Raw genomic sequence first — 17,362 nt, forward strand, 5'->3', positions numbered from 1 at the left:
CTACAAATGCAGGAAAGTCAAAATTCGCAAGGGACATTGCGGAAGCAATCGCCCCGAGAAGTGCCAAACAAATGTCCAACATTGGCACTTATGATGGTCTATCCGACCCAGACGACCATTTGAACAGGTTCATTGCGGGGGCTACCGTCAGCAACTGGACGGAACCCACGTGGTGCTACATGTTCCAGATGACTCTGGTCGGAGCGGCCAGGGCATGGTTCGATCGTTTACCGATCCACCACATATATGACTGGGCGGACTTTCAGAACAAGTTCAGCCAACACTTCAGCCAACAGAGGAAGTACACTGAAGAGCAGTGGACGATCCTCAACTGCGTGAGAGAGGAGGATGAATCTTTACTAGACTTCATCACTCGTTTCAACTCCAAAAAGCTAAGTCTCGGCAACATAAGTGAGGATCTGGTTCGCGCCGCCTTCATCCAAGGCGCCGAATACCCAGAACTTATCCGCACATTGACGGGTAAGGATGGCATGCCATCAACATGGGATGCCATCATGACGGCGGCAAAGCGCTTTGCCGAGACGGAAAAGCAACTGGGAAGGGATCTTCCCCAGAGTACACACCTCTACACGCAGAGGACAAGAGAAAACAATGTCCGGATCGCCCGGCAGAACAAAAAGAGGAGGCTAGGTATTTGGCAGTCAAGGGTAAACTTTGACACCTCATCCAGCTCTCGCCCTCTTGTTGGCGGAAGGAACAACACACACCCTTCAAACCGAAAACACCGGTGGACGCCACTCACGAAGAGCGTCACGGAGATATTTGCCACGGAAAAATTGCCATGGCCAAAAGCCCCATTGATCCGGCAGAAACCTAATGCGGATCAAAGCAAATCCTGTGATTTCCACGGGACAAAGGGTCATGGTACTGAAGAGTGCACATCCTTGAAGGATATTATTGAGACATTTGTCAAGGATGGAAGACTTGCACATCTCGTGGCATCAATCAGGAAGGGAGGAAGGAATGACAACCGGTACAGAGGTAACGGACGAAAGCCCGTCGACATCAGCATCAACATGGTTCATGGCAAGGTCAGAGGAAGAAAAAGACGAGTGACAGAACCATGCGCGTGGAAGGAAGCTGAAGTGCGCTTCCCGCGAGTGTCAGGAGGCCCCAGCAAAGAAGGCCCCATCGTCATCAGAAGCCAGCTGGGGCATTACATCACTTCCCGCACTCTTGCTGACAACGGCGCTTCGTCGACAGTGATGTACAGGCAGTTCTTTGATAAGCTGGATGATGAAGACAAAGAACGCTTGGAAACGGTCTACGCTTCAATGGAAGGGTTTGACGGCAGTACAGAAACCCCCCTGGGTACCCTATCTTTCCCCGTTACTCTTACTGATGGGAATCATTCACGCACAGAAGACGTGGATTTTGTCGTGATGAAAAAGCCACACCACACGTACGACATCCTATTCGGAAGAGACGGGATGGCAAGATTCAACGCCGTGGTATCGTCAGTCCACGGCATGATGGGATGGCCAACAGCTGAGGGTGTAGCGATGATCACTGGCATTCCCCAGGTATGCATCGCATCTGTCTCATCTAAACCCAAACCGAAAAAGGCTAAACCAACCATCACCGAACCGGAAAAATGGGCCTTCAATGGCAAATACCCCGACCAGGCCGTTACCATTGGACCAACAATTGTTGATCCCACCCGCACCCTACTCAAACGCTTACTGCAGAAAAACGCTGACATCTTTGCGTGGGCACCAGCTGACATGACTGGTGTACCCCGAAGTAAGGCGGAGCATAAGCTCAAGTGCGATCCGGCTGTTACGCCAGTCGTACAAAAGCGCAGAGTAATGGGGCCTGAACAAACTAACGCGTGTAGAACCCAAGTCAAGGAACTCCTTGACGCAGGCATCGTACGCGTTAGCAGATATCAAACATGGGTTGCAAATCCCGTAATGGTACCGAAGAATGACAAACAATGGCGCATGTGCATAGATTTCAAAGATTTGAACAAAGCATGCCCCAAAGATTGTTATCCGTTACCAGAAATTGATCTTAAGGTGGATTCGTTGGTACCATTTCGCCTTAAATGCTTCTTGGATGCGTATAAGGGGTACCATCAAATCCACATGGCCGTAGATGACCAGGACAAAACCGCATTTCGGACGCCCGATGGTACATTTTGTTATAAAATGATGCCATTCGGGCTTAAGAATGCAGGGTCCACGTACCAACGACTGATGGACAAAGAGTTTCACGCCCAAATCGGGAGAAACTTGGAAGTCTATATGGATGATTTGGTCATCAAAAGCCCCGAGCCAGAAGCGATGTTGAAAGACATTGAAGAAACTTTCAACACGCTCAGAAAGATAAACATGAAGCTCAACCCGAGCAAGTGTTCATTTGGGATGGAAGAAGGGAAGTTCTTGGGAGTCATTGTTACTAAAGATGGCTTCAGAGCGAACCCTGAAAAGGTCGAAGCCATTATTAAAATGGAATCACCTACCACCATCAAACAGGCTCAGACACTGAATGGACGACTAGTCGCACTTAATCGCTTTTTGGCAAACCATGCGGATAAGTCGTTTCCTTTCGTGTCAACATTGAGAAACTGCTTAAAGAAAACGCACTTCCGCTGGACACCAGAAGCGGAAGCAGCTTTTCAGGAGATTCGGTCACGCCTGATCGAACTCCCAACACTTACAGCACCACAAGCGGGAGAGGAGTTAATCCTATACCTTTCCGCAACAGATAGAGCAACCGGGGCAGTCCTGCTAATAGAACGAAAAGGCATCCAGATGCCAATCTATTATGTTAGCCGTGTATTAACAGACGTAGAAACCCGGTACTCTACCCTCGAAAAATTGGTCTTAGCACTTATACACGCTTCACGCAGGTTAAGACGATATTTCCAGGGCCACCCAATCACCATTCTCACCAACTTCAAACTCTCAAACGTTCTAGGCAAACCCGAATTATCGGGACGTCTAGCCAAATGGGCAATTGAATTGGGAGAATATGCAATTAAGTACAAGCCAAGACCAGCCATAAAGGGCCAGGTCCTGGCCGATTTTATTGCAGAAGTCCCCGCTTCGCGGGAGAAAGAGTGCCAGGAGGAGGCTCAACCCTCCCCAGCACAAGACATCAATGATGTCTGGCGACTCTACACTGATGGAGCAGCCAGTAACGAGGGTTCAGGCGCAGGGTTAAAATTAACCAACCCAGCAGGCCAAGAATATACTTACGCTATTCGGTTGGATTTTCCAAGTACGAATAACGAAGCCGAATATGAAGCATTCTTGGCCGGTTTGAGAATTGCGCGTAAGATGGGAGTGAAAAACTTGGAAGCCCACGTGGATTCCATGCTGGTGGCCAACCAAATAAATGGGACGTACACGGCTGTGAACGACACAATGGCCCTGTACCTCGCCCAGGCAAAAACCCTTATGCGTGATTTTAGTGATTGTAAAGTCATACACGTCAAGCGCAGCGAAAACAAATCTGCGGATGCGTTAAGCAAGCTTGCATCACTAGCCTTCACCCACTTGGGAAAGGACATCCGCATTGAACTCCTCGAAGCACCATCAGTCCCGCACAAGGAAATTTGTGTCATCCAAACCGGTACAGAAACGTGGATGACACCAATAATAAATTACCTTGCAGCAGGAACACTACCAGAGTCAAAAACACAGGCAAGAAAACTACGCTGTAAAGCACTGAATTATCAGCTCGTCAATGACATCCTTTACAGACGTAACTTTCTTGGCCCACTCTTGAGATGCGTGGACAACCAAGATGCTGACTACCTCCTAAGGGAAGTACACGAAGGCATCTGTGGAGTACACGCAGGTCCCCGCACTGTTGTAGCTAAGCTAAACAACGCGGGATACTTTTGACCGGGAATGCATACGGATGCACTGGCATACATCAGAAAATGCAGGTCTTGCCAGCTTTACGCACCCAACACGCACCGTCCGAAGAATGAACTTGTTCCAGTCACTTCTTCATGGCCATTTCAGAAGTGGGCCATCGATGTGACAGGCCCATTTCCTACAGCAGCAGGAAATGTTCAGTTCCTTGTGGTAGCCATCGACTACTTCACCAAGTGGATAGAAGCAAAACCTTTAGCCCAAACAACCGCGAAACATATCAAAAAATTTATTTGGGAATTTATTATTTGTCGTTTTGGACTTCCACAGAATTTGGTGAGCGACAACGGCACCAACTTTGCTAACAAGAAGCTACAACAGTGGCTGAAAGAACTTCAAATCACCCACACCTTTACCTCAGTGGCACACCCGCAAGGTAATGGTGAGGTGGAAAGAGCAAACAAGAGCATCGTCGAAGGCATCAAGAAAAGACTCTTGGAACACAGATCCGGCTGGGTGGACGAGCTTCCGCACGTCCTTTGGGCAAACAGAACGCTGAAGAAGGCCAGTACGGGAGAAACCCCGTTCAGCCTCACTTATGGCACTGAAGCCATGGTCCCGGTCGAAATTGGTCTACCCTCGCCAAGGGTCTTGATTCAGCCAGAAGACAATGATGCGGAAAGACGGTTGGATCTCATGCTAACCGAGGAACGCAGAGACTTAGCCGCAGTGCGTGAAGAGAACTACAAACGACAAATGCAAAAGTACTACAACACGCGGGTAAAACTCTGCAACTTCAAGATAGGAGACTACATACTGCGTAACAACGAGGCTTCAAACCAAGAGCGCCCGGGAAAGCTGGCCCCGGTTTGGGAAGGGCCATACATTATCAAAGAAGTCCTGGGAAAGGGCGCATACCGGCTCGAAAGGCTCGATGGCACTCCCATCCCAAGAACATGGAATGGAGCTCAATTACGCAAATGTTATATGTAGATCAATTCCAAAACTTGTAAAGAAAAGGCCTAGAGCCACTTCTAATGGAAATGATTCTCCTTTCATAATGTGTTTACCTTTATACTTATGAACTTCCCACTGGTCGGTATTTACCGCATAAACGGGAAGAAGTAAGTCGTTACGTGTGGAAGGCGGCAAAACCCGCATAAACAACGTTAAAAATAAGGGAAACCTACACGCAGGACAGATGTAAGTAAAGTTTAGCCATCCTTGTAAGTGCAAGTGACGGTCTTACCCGCACAATCACGAACAAGGAAGCAAAACTTCAACCTATCATCTACCACGTTCAAAGGTTATCCTAAAAAAAAAAAAAAAAAAAAAAAAAAAAAAAAAAAAAAAGAGGAAAACCTACACGCAGGTCAGATATGGGTAAAGTTTAGCCATCCTACTAAGTGCAAGTGACGGTCATACGCGCACAATCACGAAAGAGGAAGCAAAACTTCACACCTATTATCTACCACGTTCAAAGGTTAACTTATCCTCAAATAAGGTAAACCTACACGCAGGTCAGATGGTAAAGTTAGCCATCCTACTACGTGCAAGTGACGGTCCTACCCGCACAATCACGGAAGAGGAAGCAAAACTTCACACCTATCTACCACGTTCAAAGGTTAACTTATTCTAAACACTTGGAAAATTGCTAATTTAAACTTAAGTCATATAACGTTTATAAAGCAAGGAATCCAATGAATTAAGCGGTCTTAGCCGCGCAAAGATTTACATTTCATAAATATTCGTTACAAGAATGGCCGGGTAACTACCCGCCTACAAGAAAGTAAATCTGTACAAACTAAATCTATCCTAGCAGCGGGAAGGGATCTTCAGGATCAGGCTTCAGGGCCACTTCCACTTGGACCAGCGCCGTCAGTAGAGCGTGGCTGTTCAAGGTAAGCCTTAAGGATAAGTAGCCCGTCATCAGCAGCAGCAATTTCATTCACCTTCTCCACCACCGGATGCGGGAAGGCGGCGTATTGATTTACTGCTTGGTCATATATGGCTTCAGTATCTACATTGTACAAAGGGAAGTTGGATGGCGGGACGCCTTTCTCAACAAACCCTAGACCAAGCAGGAAGCCGACCCGTTCCCCATCCTCGTGAGAAGCGTTGAGGGCTGCGCTCATTGCATCGTCGTAAGATGTCTCTGAAAAGACCCGATGCACAACCTGCATAAGAAAATATACAAGTGCCAACACCCTATCTACAAAGAAAAGCGTGAAGACATGAAGATAGACTTACCTGAGACAACGCTTCTCGAAGAAGCCATTCCTTGGCAACCAGAGCTTCTTTAAGGGCGGCTTGAGCTTGGGTGCAGGCGCGTTCGGCTTCGCTTTTGTTAAGATTGGCAAGTAGCACTTCCTTTGCGGCAGCCTCTTCGACGCCCTTAAGCTTCCGCTCGGTTTGGTCAAGCACGCCCCTCTGGTCCAAGATCTCCTGGAGCTTCTTGGCATCTTCCATCGCCAAGGCATCATGAGCACGTTGGAGAGCCTCTAATTTGGCCTTGAGCTCCTCGTTCTCCATGCGTAAAGGCTCAGCAACGGCTTCAGCCTTGGTGGCCCTCTCGGTCGCGTTCCTCGCAGTCTCCTTAGCTAGCCGAAGCTGTTCGTTAACAGCTTGGGCAGCCTTGGAGCGGGCCTCGAGTCGCGCTTGAACCTCAACCTCGAGGGCCTTGAAGGCCTTCTCCTTCTCCGTAGCAGCTGCGGACAGCTTTTGGTTCTCCTCCCGAAGAGCCCGCGCTTGAGATACTTCTGTGGCGCGAGCTGCTTTCAACTTGTCGTTTTCACGACAAAGCAGCTCGACGCGCGGCTGCATCCGGGCTTGGAGAACCCGAAGCTCGTTGGTTAGCCTACCCTCCTGGTAGCTAGCCATGGCTTCCCCCAACGCACCATGGGGAGCAGCGTGGCGAGCCCATTCCACGCACTCCACAGGGGTACGAAGGGTTGTTCCTCGGCGTATGTTCCATCGCGGAACATACACTTCATTGGAATCTGACACTGCAAAAGAAACAAAAAGCAGTTAGGAAAAGATGATAAAATATATATAGAAAAATGGGCCAAAAGAACCCTACGCACCTGTAGGGTCAATTACAGGCCGATAGCCGCCGAACCCATCACCTGAACCCAATGGAAATCCGTCCAAGAGGTCAGGCAGATGGGAAGGTGGCGGAAAGATGCGAGAAGCCCCACGCATACCTGAAGGACCGGCCGTCGTTGCCGATGACGGGGGCATGGTAGCAGCCGCCGTGGTTGCCGCCGCGGTCGCTGCCGCAGAATCCGCGGCAAAAGTAACCGCCGGCTCTGTGAAGGATGCTGTAAAAATCGCACTCACAGCCGGCGGTGACGTCATCTCGGCTGGAACAGTCGGCTCAGAATGAGCAACTGAACCAGCGGAAGCAAGCGCAGGCGCCTGGGTCGACGCCTCAGGTAGGCTGACCAAGCCTACCGTCATTGGCGGAGAGGTAGTACTCGGCCCCTCACCCTGGAATGCGCCAACATCCACACCTGCGTAAAGAAGAAAAGTGTTAAAAGACTTGGAAGATTAAACTACGAAGATAAAAGCCAAGAGTTGTACTTACGGGTTTTCTTGAGCTTGAACGTACGGACGGCCGGGGACGAACCCGATGGAGCCGGTCTCTTGATGCCGGTCACCGTCGTCGCCATTGGTTCTCCGGAGGTAACAGTCGTAGCCTCCGGAACAGTGGTCTTCTCACCACCGGGGTTCCCCGCCACCTCTTCACTATCTGACTCAGTGTCAGATAGGAGCACTGGATCGGCTGTGGAGGCCGCCTTCTCCTTCCCTTTCCCGCCGGCAGCCCTCTTCTTCCGCACTAACGGAGGACCATCTGCGGATTCCTCAGAAGAAGACAGGATGTCAGGAATTCCAGCAGCGGGTACAGCACTGAGGGGTGGAGGAGAGAATAACGCCTTACCTGGCCGCCGGTGGCTCAGGATCTCGTGGCCCAGCGGATAAATCTCCACAAACCGATCCGCTGTTTGCTCCAGGATGGGCAACTCGTTCTCGTCAAGAGCACGAGTACCCACCCGCACGGGACCGTCAGCTTCCCGCGGGTACAGGAGCGACTCCAAATTGTTCCCCTCTGAAAGAAAAGAAACAGTTAGAAGACAAACTCATATCAGCAAGAAAGACAAGACATACCATAAGGAGTAGAGTTCAAACCGTATTCGAGAAGGATGGGAACCTGAGACGCCTCCTTCCATACCCGGCTCATCCCCAGCATCACCATCCCGGACTCCGCAAACCGGTAAACCGGAGATTGGACCCGGGATATTTTCGCAAACCATTCCGCCTCCTGGTAGTTGGTGGCGTGGTGGCTCGGAATTGCTTGGCCATTTTTAAACTTCATGGCAATGGGGACGGCGCGGGCAGAAATGTAGAAGAACTCCTGCTTCCACGATCGGAGACTGCGCTCGGTCGCGCAAATCTTCAAACCCTTGATCCGGGTTGTCAGGGTGTACCACCCCTGGATGCACCTCCAAGTATAGAAGGTCATCAGGCGGTCCACATAGGGCTCAATGCCCAAAATCCGGCACACCCACTCGAAGTGGCGAATCTTGGCGATCGCCATGGGGTGCAACTCGGTCAAATGCACACCGTGCCTCTCCAGGACACGGTACACAAACTTTGTCAATGGGAACCTAAGGTTCCCATAAACAAAGAATGCAGCATATACCCCGATCTTGCCACTGGGGGCATCGTACACGGTCTGATGGGGTTCAGGAAACTCAGGCTCGAGAGGATCGAGCATGAACTTCCTAACAATATACCTGTACTGATCGCCGGGCAGAGCACACTGGCACTCGCCAGCAGTTCTCTTATCATCGACTACAGCTTCAGTATCATGTGAAGACATATTGCAAAGGAAGAAGAAACGATTTCGGAGGAATGCTCAACTGAATAAGAGAGTATTCACCAGAAATCGCCTTAAGAGATGAAAGAGAAGTGAAGATGTGAATTACAAATGACCCTCTTCCCCTTTATATAGTGATCACAATTAATGCGGTGAATTTAATGCGAAGGAGAGAGAAATCGAAGGTGCAATGAAACTATGACACGTGGCAAAGAGCAGGCTGGCAACAGCTGTTGACAGGACGCGTACCATTAATTTTGCGGCCACGCGCCCGAAAAATCACGCCCACGCGCCTGAAAAAACGTCTGGAATGACCATGTACTGTCACGTCACCATAACTTCCTGCACGTCCTGACACAGTCAGAAGAAACCGTCGCACGACGTTTCAGATGTTTGGACTGTTCTTATCCTCACCAACCTTTCGAATTTCAAAATTCAAAATTCAAAAAGATTCAAAAGTAAGCGGGAAAATACCCCTTACCTTGGCAACCAAGTAACTATAAGACGGGTGCGGATACAGTGTTAAGGCAAAACCCTTCACATACCTAGTACCCGCAGGGAATTGAAGCCAAGAATACCCCGGCAACAAAGTAACTATAAGACGGGTGCGGATACAGTGTTAAGGCAAAACCATTCACATACCTAGCACCCGCAGGGAATTGACGCCAGGGGTACCTTGAAAGTAAAGTAACCGTAAGACGAGCGCGGGTACAGTGTTCAGGCAAAACCCTTCACATACCTAGCGCTCCGCAGGGAATTGAAACCAAGAAGGATCTTCTGGGCAATGCTTGCGGAAACGGAAATAACACCCCCGCAAAGCGGGAACGTCGAGAACTACATTGTTTGAGGCTCCAGGATGGAATTGGTGGTTTAAACATAATTGATCACTATGTTCAAAACTACCAAAACCTCAGGGAGAATCCACACAAGTGAGACTCAACGCTCCTGACTTGCGAGAAGGTTACATACCTACCCGCATCATACCCAAAGATCAAGCAAAAAAATCGGGAATTTTTGCAAGTGACATTAGGAAACCCGCGGGAAGAATCCCCACGGAGAACCTTAAAACTAAAAACCCTTTTCAAAACCCCTTGCTTAAAGTCCAAAAGTTCACCTCACTTTATTAAACATTCATGAGAAGAACATTGGACTGGGGGGACTTGAAGAGGTAGGTCCCAGCAGAGACCAGTTGGTCCCGCAAGACTCACCTTGAACAGTGACGTCTGCGCAAAGGCCATCTGCTCCCGCAGGACCCACCATGCTCATAGAATCTTACGCGCAGTACGCAAGCTATACACGCAGGGAAAGCCTCCCAATGGTGAAGTACCCCGCCTGTTCCCGCAGTTGCGGATACAAGCCATCAGGGAAGGCTACCCGCAGACAGCAGGGCTACACGCACAAGACACTAGATACTTCAGTTGTCACATGAAGGAATGAGCAAGGCGGGAACAATCCCGCCTAAATGAGCCAGTCTGTATGATTCTGAAAGATCTTTTGTACTATACCTACCAAGGTATGGATAGGACAGACGATCTGACCAGAACAGCCTATGAGCCAATCACAGGGTGACAGCTCACCGACAACAGTGCGAGGAGGAGCACCCTCTAGTACTGTTTGTCACTATTAGCCGCTGCCTACTCACCAACCCTTACTGTAGGGCATGCGCAGCCTACAGTTGGTGGAATAGTGTTACTGTTGGCCGTAACCTATTCACCAACCAGCATGGCCTGCGTACAATCCACAGTAGGTGGGACGTGCATAATCTGCAGTTGGTGGAATAGTGCAGCCGACTTTGTTACTGTTGGCCGTAACCTACCCACCAACCAGTATGGCCTGTGCATAGTCCACTGTTGGTAGAACAGGAATACTATTCAGCCGGCTGTACCTTCTAGGAAACCTACCTTCGGCTATAAATACTCCAACATCTTGGAATGGTAAGATCATCTGCTATCCAGTTATCTAGCAATCTCTTAATATACACTTATATTCAGAGCAATCTAGTCTGATTCTCACGCCGGAGGGTGGTCACAAGGAGGAACCCCCCCCCCCTTCTCAGTGACGAGCTTACGGTGTTTGTTTTGCAGGTCCCCTGAAGAACAACCGTCTCTGTTGGACCTCATTCTCGTGGGAAACATTACTTAACCCCCAGATTATCTATAATCTGTATCGGGTCACTTAGTGTTTCTTCACATATAATATCATCCACTAATGGTTCGATGCCACCTAGCATTCAATTTCCATTTTTGTTTCTATTATTTTTTACTTCTTTAGTATAACTTCTCCAGCTTAATGTGCCCTGTTGTTTGTACATCTCACTAATCAAACTGAACCAGTCTCACGAACATTAAAGACAACAAAGGCTCTCAAGCGACGTGAGTGTTCGAAGTGCATGCTTCGCACCCTTTAGGGTCCCAACTTCCATCTCCTTTTAATGAAAAACACTACATATCAAGTTTTGTTCTACCACTGTGACAAGTTGGCAACCCTCAATCCATTGATTCAAAATTTTCTTATCTTTGGTCATTACAACAAATACAACTTCAAATATTCACATAGTATTTATCTTAATTCCGTTTTGAATGTGAAAAACTTTATATATCAAGTTTGGTTCTACCACCTATGTGATATAAGTTGGCAACCCTTAATCCGTTTATTCTAAATTTTCTCTAATAATTGACAAATAACATGATGGATGGAAAATATATATTAACAGGTGGCGAAGATGACTTGGTGCAAGTTTGGAGTATTGAAGCACGGAAAATTGTAGCATGGGGTGAAGGACATAGTTTATGGGTAATTTTATTACTATTATTATAATCATCATTATTATATTATTATCTTATTTTGGTAATTCTTCTATAGGTCGGTGGAGTCAAGCTTGCTTCATACCGGTAAGCCCCCAGGTTTAGATGAAACCCAGGAAAATATCGTGTAGCGGTTAAGTTTCGGTTCTTTTGGTCAGGTGAGTTACATATTTTTCAAAATTAAGAAAAAGATCATTGAGGATGCGATAAGAGTCTAGATAAATTGCTTCCAATGGCCTACTCGTATAAGGTAACCTTTTTTTCAGTTTGTGTTGTGAATAAGCATTTAAGGTTTTTAAAATGTAAAAGATTGGGAATGGAGATGAAGGAAAACCATAAATTCTATGTTTGTCATGTTTAAGGTATCAAAACGATTGGAAGAAATTAAGGATGACTGCATGAGTATGAGAACTTGAGAGGAAAAATGAGAAGTTAGCACTTAGCAGATCCCAGGCAAAGGAAAAACATTGAATAGGAATACACATCCAAATAACCGAGACTAAAGATCAAAGAATTATAATTTTTTGGCAGATCATAACTGTATTCCATGTCACATATGCGTAGCTCGCAACGCATTTTTCTGTATATTCATGCCAATAGATTGATACATCGCTTAGTAAAGTTTTCTTAATAACCAAAATAGTGAAAAAGGTTATCCACCGTGTGTTAACGCAAAAAACCCGCCCGCCGCAATGCGCAGGGCCGGTACAAAACCTTGTTTATTCTTAAGTAGCGTCATTACTTTATAATAGTATTTTTCTAACACTTTCATACTTTATAGCTACACCACTTACAAACATATATACATCTTGAGACTTGAGTAATCATTATCATAAAGTGGAATAACATAGCTGTTTATTGCTCAAATAACATATTTAACTGTTCATTTCATAAGTTCTTGAATATATTATGTAAATAACAATAATATAATTTTTCCAATGCTTTAATCTATAAGAAAACATGACCTATTCAGTCAGAAATATCCAAATAAATTATAAATTATTATATCTATTATTCATCGTGGTCCAAACAAGTACCGGCATGCAATGGTGGCTGCCAAAGAGTTCGTGGGCATCTTTCTTTTCTTCACTTTATCATGATTGGCATTTGGCAGCATGCTGATTCTTCATATGTTTTGGTAAACTTTATTTCTATATTAAAAATTATTTTTAAATTAAATAAATTATTTTCAACTTTACTTTCAAAACCTCTTGAAAAACTAAACATTTTAACATTTTTTTTAAAAGTTATCATTTGGTTGTAAGCCACTCACCGCTGTTACTAAACCAATCCAATGGTTGTAAACATTTTAACTAGATGCGGAAATATTGATATGTACACTTTTAATTTTTTTTTAAATTAAATAACCCTTTCACAAAAATAATTTTGAATAACAAATATTTTTAAAAATAAGAGCCTAATAATATCATTACTTTACAATATTTCTTTAACAACATTACTTTCATCGTATTTAATCAAGATTTAAAAAAAAACAAATATTTCAAAATAATAGTGTAACTTATCTATATTTATGAACATTTAACGTTTACATGTACATAACGAATAATTAATCTAATTAGTTATATATATTTTATTTATATGGTTCATATACACATCTTAAGTTATACAAATAAATGAATAATCAATATAAATATATTATTATTACTACTACTGCTACTTTATATTTTACATAGAGATCATTTCCCGTCTATTTATATACATATAATTACATTAAAAATAACCATATTTTTTCTTTCCTGTTTAATTAAATAACATTTTCTTATACATTAATCATTATATCTTTATCTCTCATTCATTCACATGCACTTTCAGAAAATATCTAAAAATTATACGATGTAAACAGTATAACGTCACATTTAACTTTCTGATATATCATTTTCTCTTTCCTCTTACAACCACACATAATCATACCATATAATTTACAAAAGTCACTAAAATAGCTATAGTACATGGACTCAGAATGCTCTGAAGTCTGGTTTATCCCTTCCTTTATATATTATTCTATCAAATATATATGCGTGGAAAAGAGAAAGAAAAAGGGAAGTAGCTAATACTAATAGTGGATAAGAGAAGGTGAAGCCTTCAAATAGAGATCATAAAACATGGGTGCCATGAAACTGATGCTGCTTCTGATTGTTCTTTTCAACTTCACTTCCCCTTCATCATTTGCCCATATTGCTAGCAACTACTCAGGTTCTCTCTCTCTCTCTCTCTCTCTCTATATATATATATATGTGTGTGTGTGTGTGGGTGGGTGGGTGGGTGGGTGTGTGTGTGTGTGTGTGTGTGTGCGTGTGTTTTTACCAATATCCTCTTTGATTCAACTGAATTATAATCGGAATTACTAGAAATCTTTCTTTGATTTTTGTCAGTCATGGCCTCCTGCATGTATATTGAAGTTTCGTACTTGACGATGATGTGGTTTGCTTATGGGTGGTTTGGTAGTCTCTTAATCGGTCAACAAACCACCCGTCCATTAAGTTTCAAAATGATGCATAGTGAAAATTTTACCCTTTTATCACTTCACAATTCACATGTGTTTATAACCCTCAGTATGTCACTCACGCACCACATCCTCGCCACCACCACCTTCTCCACGGCCCCTTAGTTGCACTTATCTTTGGTCAAATTATTGTTTTATTACATTTCATAACCGAAATGTTTGTTATAGCTGATGTAGTCATTCGAATTTCTCAGGGAATAAAGATGATTTGAACTTTTCAAATAAAGTTTTGGACCATTTGATTATGAAAGAATGTTTTCTAAAAAGTTGGCCCACTTTAGGTACAAAAAGACCCATAAAGTGAGATGGGGCCATTGAGGGATCAAAACCAGTAACATGTATTATATACTTTTTTTTGAAACATCGATTTTCTTGTGTTTAGATAACCACATTTCATAATTTGAAGAGCGTTGTTATCTTATTCTAACCAGAAATATGTTGTCTTGGTGTCATGTATTAGGATAGAGCCCGTATGATACACGAGTGGTTAAAAAGTACAATAAAAAAAGTTAAATTTAATAATATACATAACAACATACCTTATGGATTAATAAGATATATATATTGATAAACCAAATTTTACAATTCATAAATCTCTAAAATCCTCTTTAAATATAACATTTGATAGTGACCCGTGTGATTAGGAGAAATGTTAATTTCATTATATATAAACATATTAAAATGTTAACTTATAACATACTAATATGATATTTTAACGGAATTGTATATATATTCATTTATTTAGAATATGTTTATAAATTATTTAGACAGAATTACAATTTTTGTCCTTTAAACATAGTTGATTTACGAATCAAGTCCTTTAAAAAGTTTACTTTCACTCGATGTCCTTTATACGATAACTTTCTTTGGTTTTCGTCCTTTACAATAACGGAAGTTAAAATTTTCTGTTAACTCACCCCATGTGCAATGCACATGAGGGTATTTAAGTCTTTTTATTCATACTTATTTCTAATACAAATATAAATTAAACAATATTAGAAAACTTTTATGTATTATATACACCACCACCATACTAGAACCACCGGACAACCACCACCGCACCTTTAAACGCTAGACCTACCACACCTTTAAACCCTGGTCTCCACGATACATGCAGTCAAAACCGCCGCTAACCACCACCCAGAGCTACCATACTAGATCTAGCCAGAAAAAGTGAGATTTAACCATCACCGTCTCTGCTTGGGTTTATACCGACACCGCCGCTGCAAAAAAAGCCGGCATGAAGTTGTAATCCACAAAACCTATTACTTGAGTATTAACCCTTGTTCCTTAATAGGCATTCTTCAACAAATTCATCATCCTTAATCTACTCGAAACCCACAAAACTCCAGTCATTCAAAACCCCTTCCACTGTCTGACCGTCACAGCCCCGCATCCTAACACAAATACCCCACAACACACCGGAGCCAAAATTTCAAGAAAATTAGGGGTTGAATGTAATTTAGGTTTTTCAAATAACATCTAATTTAGGGATTGATTGTCTTAAAAGGTTAGGGTCATGGATCATGAAGAAATAAGTGGAAATGTGGTGATGGATTATGAAGAGGAAGACGGATGGATCTAGTGCTGTGGCCCTAAGAGCATTCTCATCCAACCCCTCATTTAATGTGAGGGGTGTTTTTATAATTTAAAGAGTAGATTCAGTGTGTTGAGAGTGGAGAATTTTTATATTTTAGAAAAAGTAGTGATTTTTCTGTATATTTGAAAAATTACCATTCACCCCCTATAATTTTTTAATATATTTTGAGAATGGTTGTGAGTGTAGGAAAGATAAAAGATAATGATAAAATGCATAAAAAATATTATTTAATTGAAATAGAGAGAGAGTTTTAGTGTAATTTTTGGTTTAAGGATAAGGGTGAGATAAGAATGCTCTAAGTCCCCAACCAGTTTTGAATATATTTGTTTTTTATTTTAATTTAAGGTATATTGGAAATTACTATTCTGCCCTCATAGCTATGGCATTAACAAAATTTTAGGATGGCAGTTAGTCTAAAGGACAAAAATCAAATAAACAGATCATGTAAAGGACATCGCCTGAAAATAAACTTTTTAAAGGACTTGATCCGTAAATTAGCTATGTTTAAAGGACAAAATTTGTATTTCTGTCAATTATTTAATAAGATTTCTAAATATAACGTAATTGATTGGCCTGATAAAATAGAAAACTGCTCACATGACATATATATGACATCCTATATGAAGGAAATAGAAAGATGTCATGTGAAAAATCATCTCACTTCAATAATATAGTTAGATTAAATCAAAGGCAAAAATGAAAGTTTCTATTATAATCGCATTTTCTCTCTTTTAAAATGTGAATAATATTATATTTTATTTTTTATTGTATGATAACAAACCTAAATAGGCTCAACAATCGTGTCATATTTGTAAAACACAAAATTTGTTTTATAAGTTTTCAAATTGTCACTCCCCGACCAAAAGCGACGAAACATGTCGAGGTGTAATGATTATCCATAAGCACATGACACTAATTAAAGTAACAGTATTTAATAAACTCATTTCATTTCACAACATCAAAAATGTCACATAACAATTATCCATAAAATAACCATAAACAAGATATCACAAAATAATGACAAATTTGATATTGTTCATTTTTACTAATATCCTAAGATCTTTGATGTCGTTTTCTTCACAATCATAAATCAACCAAGATGCAAACCTGCAACATTTCATAAAATAAAGTTTGTCAACACAAAGGTTGGTGATGAATTCATAAGTTTAATCATATTAGTATATAATAAAGATAGCCACAAAACTTGCATACGAAACGATAAATAAAAGTGGTAATTTGGATAAATAGATATCGCTAAACACATTAGCGACACCTAGCTATAAGGGGATGCCAAATAGTCTAGGATTTTATAGTTATCGTTAATTGCATTACGTTAACGACACCTTGCTATAAGGGGATGCCAAATAGTATAGGATTTTATAGTTCCACCAACCAAAAGCGATAAACACATAGGCATATAAGCATAGAACACTAAATCGAGCAATTATTTAGGTAAAGTATACAACTACATTTGTGGGTTAAGATTCACATTTTGTTGAATATGTATGAAATGTCACCCCCAAAATAAAAGATGGAAAATGGGGTATGAAGTACTCACCTTCAAGTAGTAAACTTGAAAGATGATAATTTGGAGATTTGTCGGAACGGCGAGTTTAACGCACAATGCCTAAAAAGAAAAGAAGTCTTAAATTTAGAAAGGTTGTCTTGAAGGTCTTTAAACAAAATAAATGTTGAGAAATGTAAATA

This window comes from Bidens hawaiensis, unplaced genomic scaffold (assembly GCF_021521415.1).
Source record: "Bidens hawaiensis isolate Kalapana, Puna unplaced genomic scaffold, B.hawaiensis_p1.1 tig00057674_1, whole genome shotgun sequence".
NCBI classification, from domain to species: Eukaryota; Viridiplantae; Streptophyta; class Magnoliopsida; order Asterales; family Asteraceae; genus Bidens; species Bidens hawaiensis.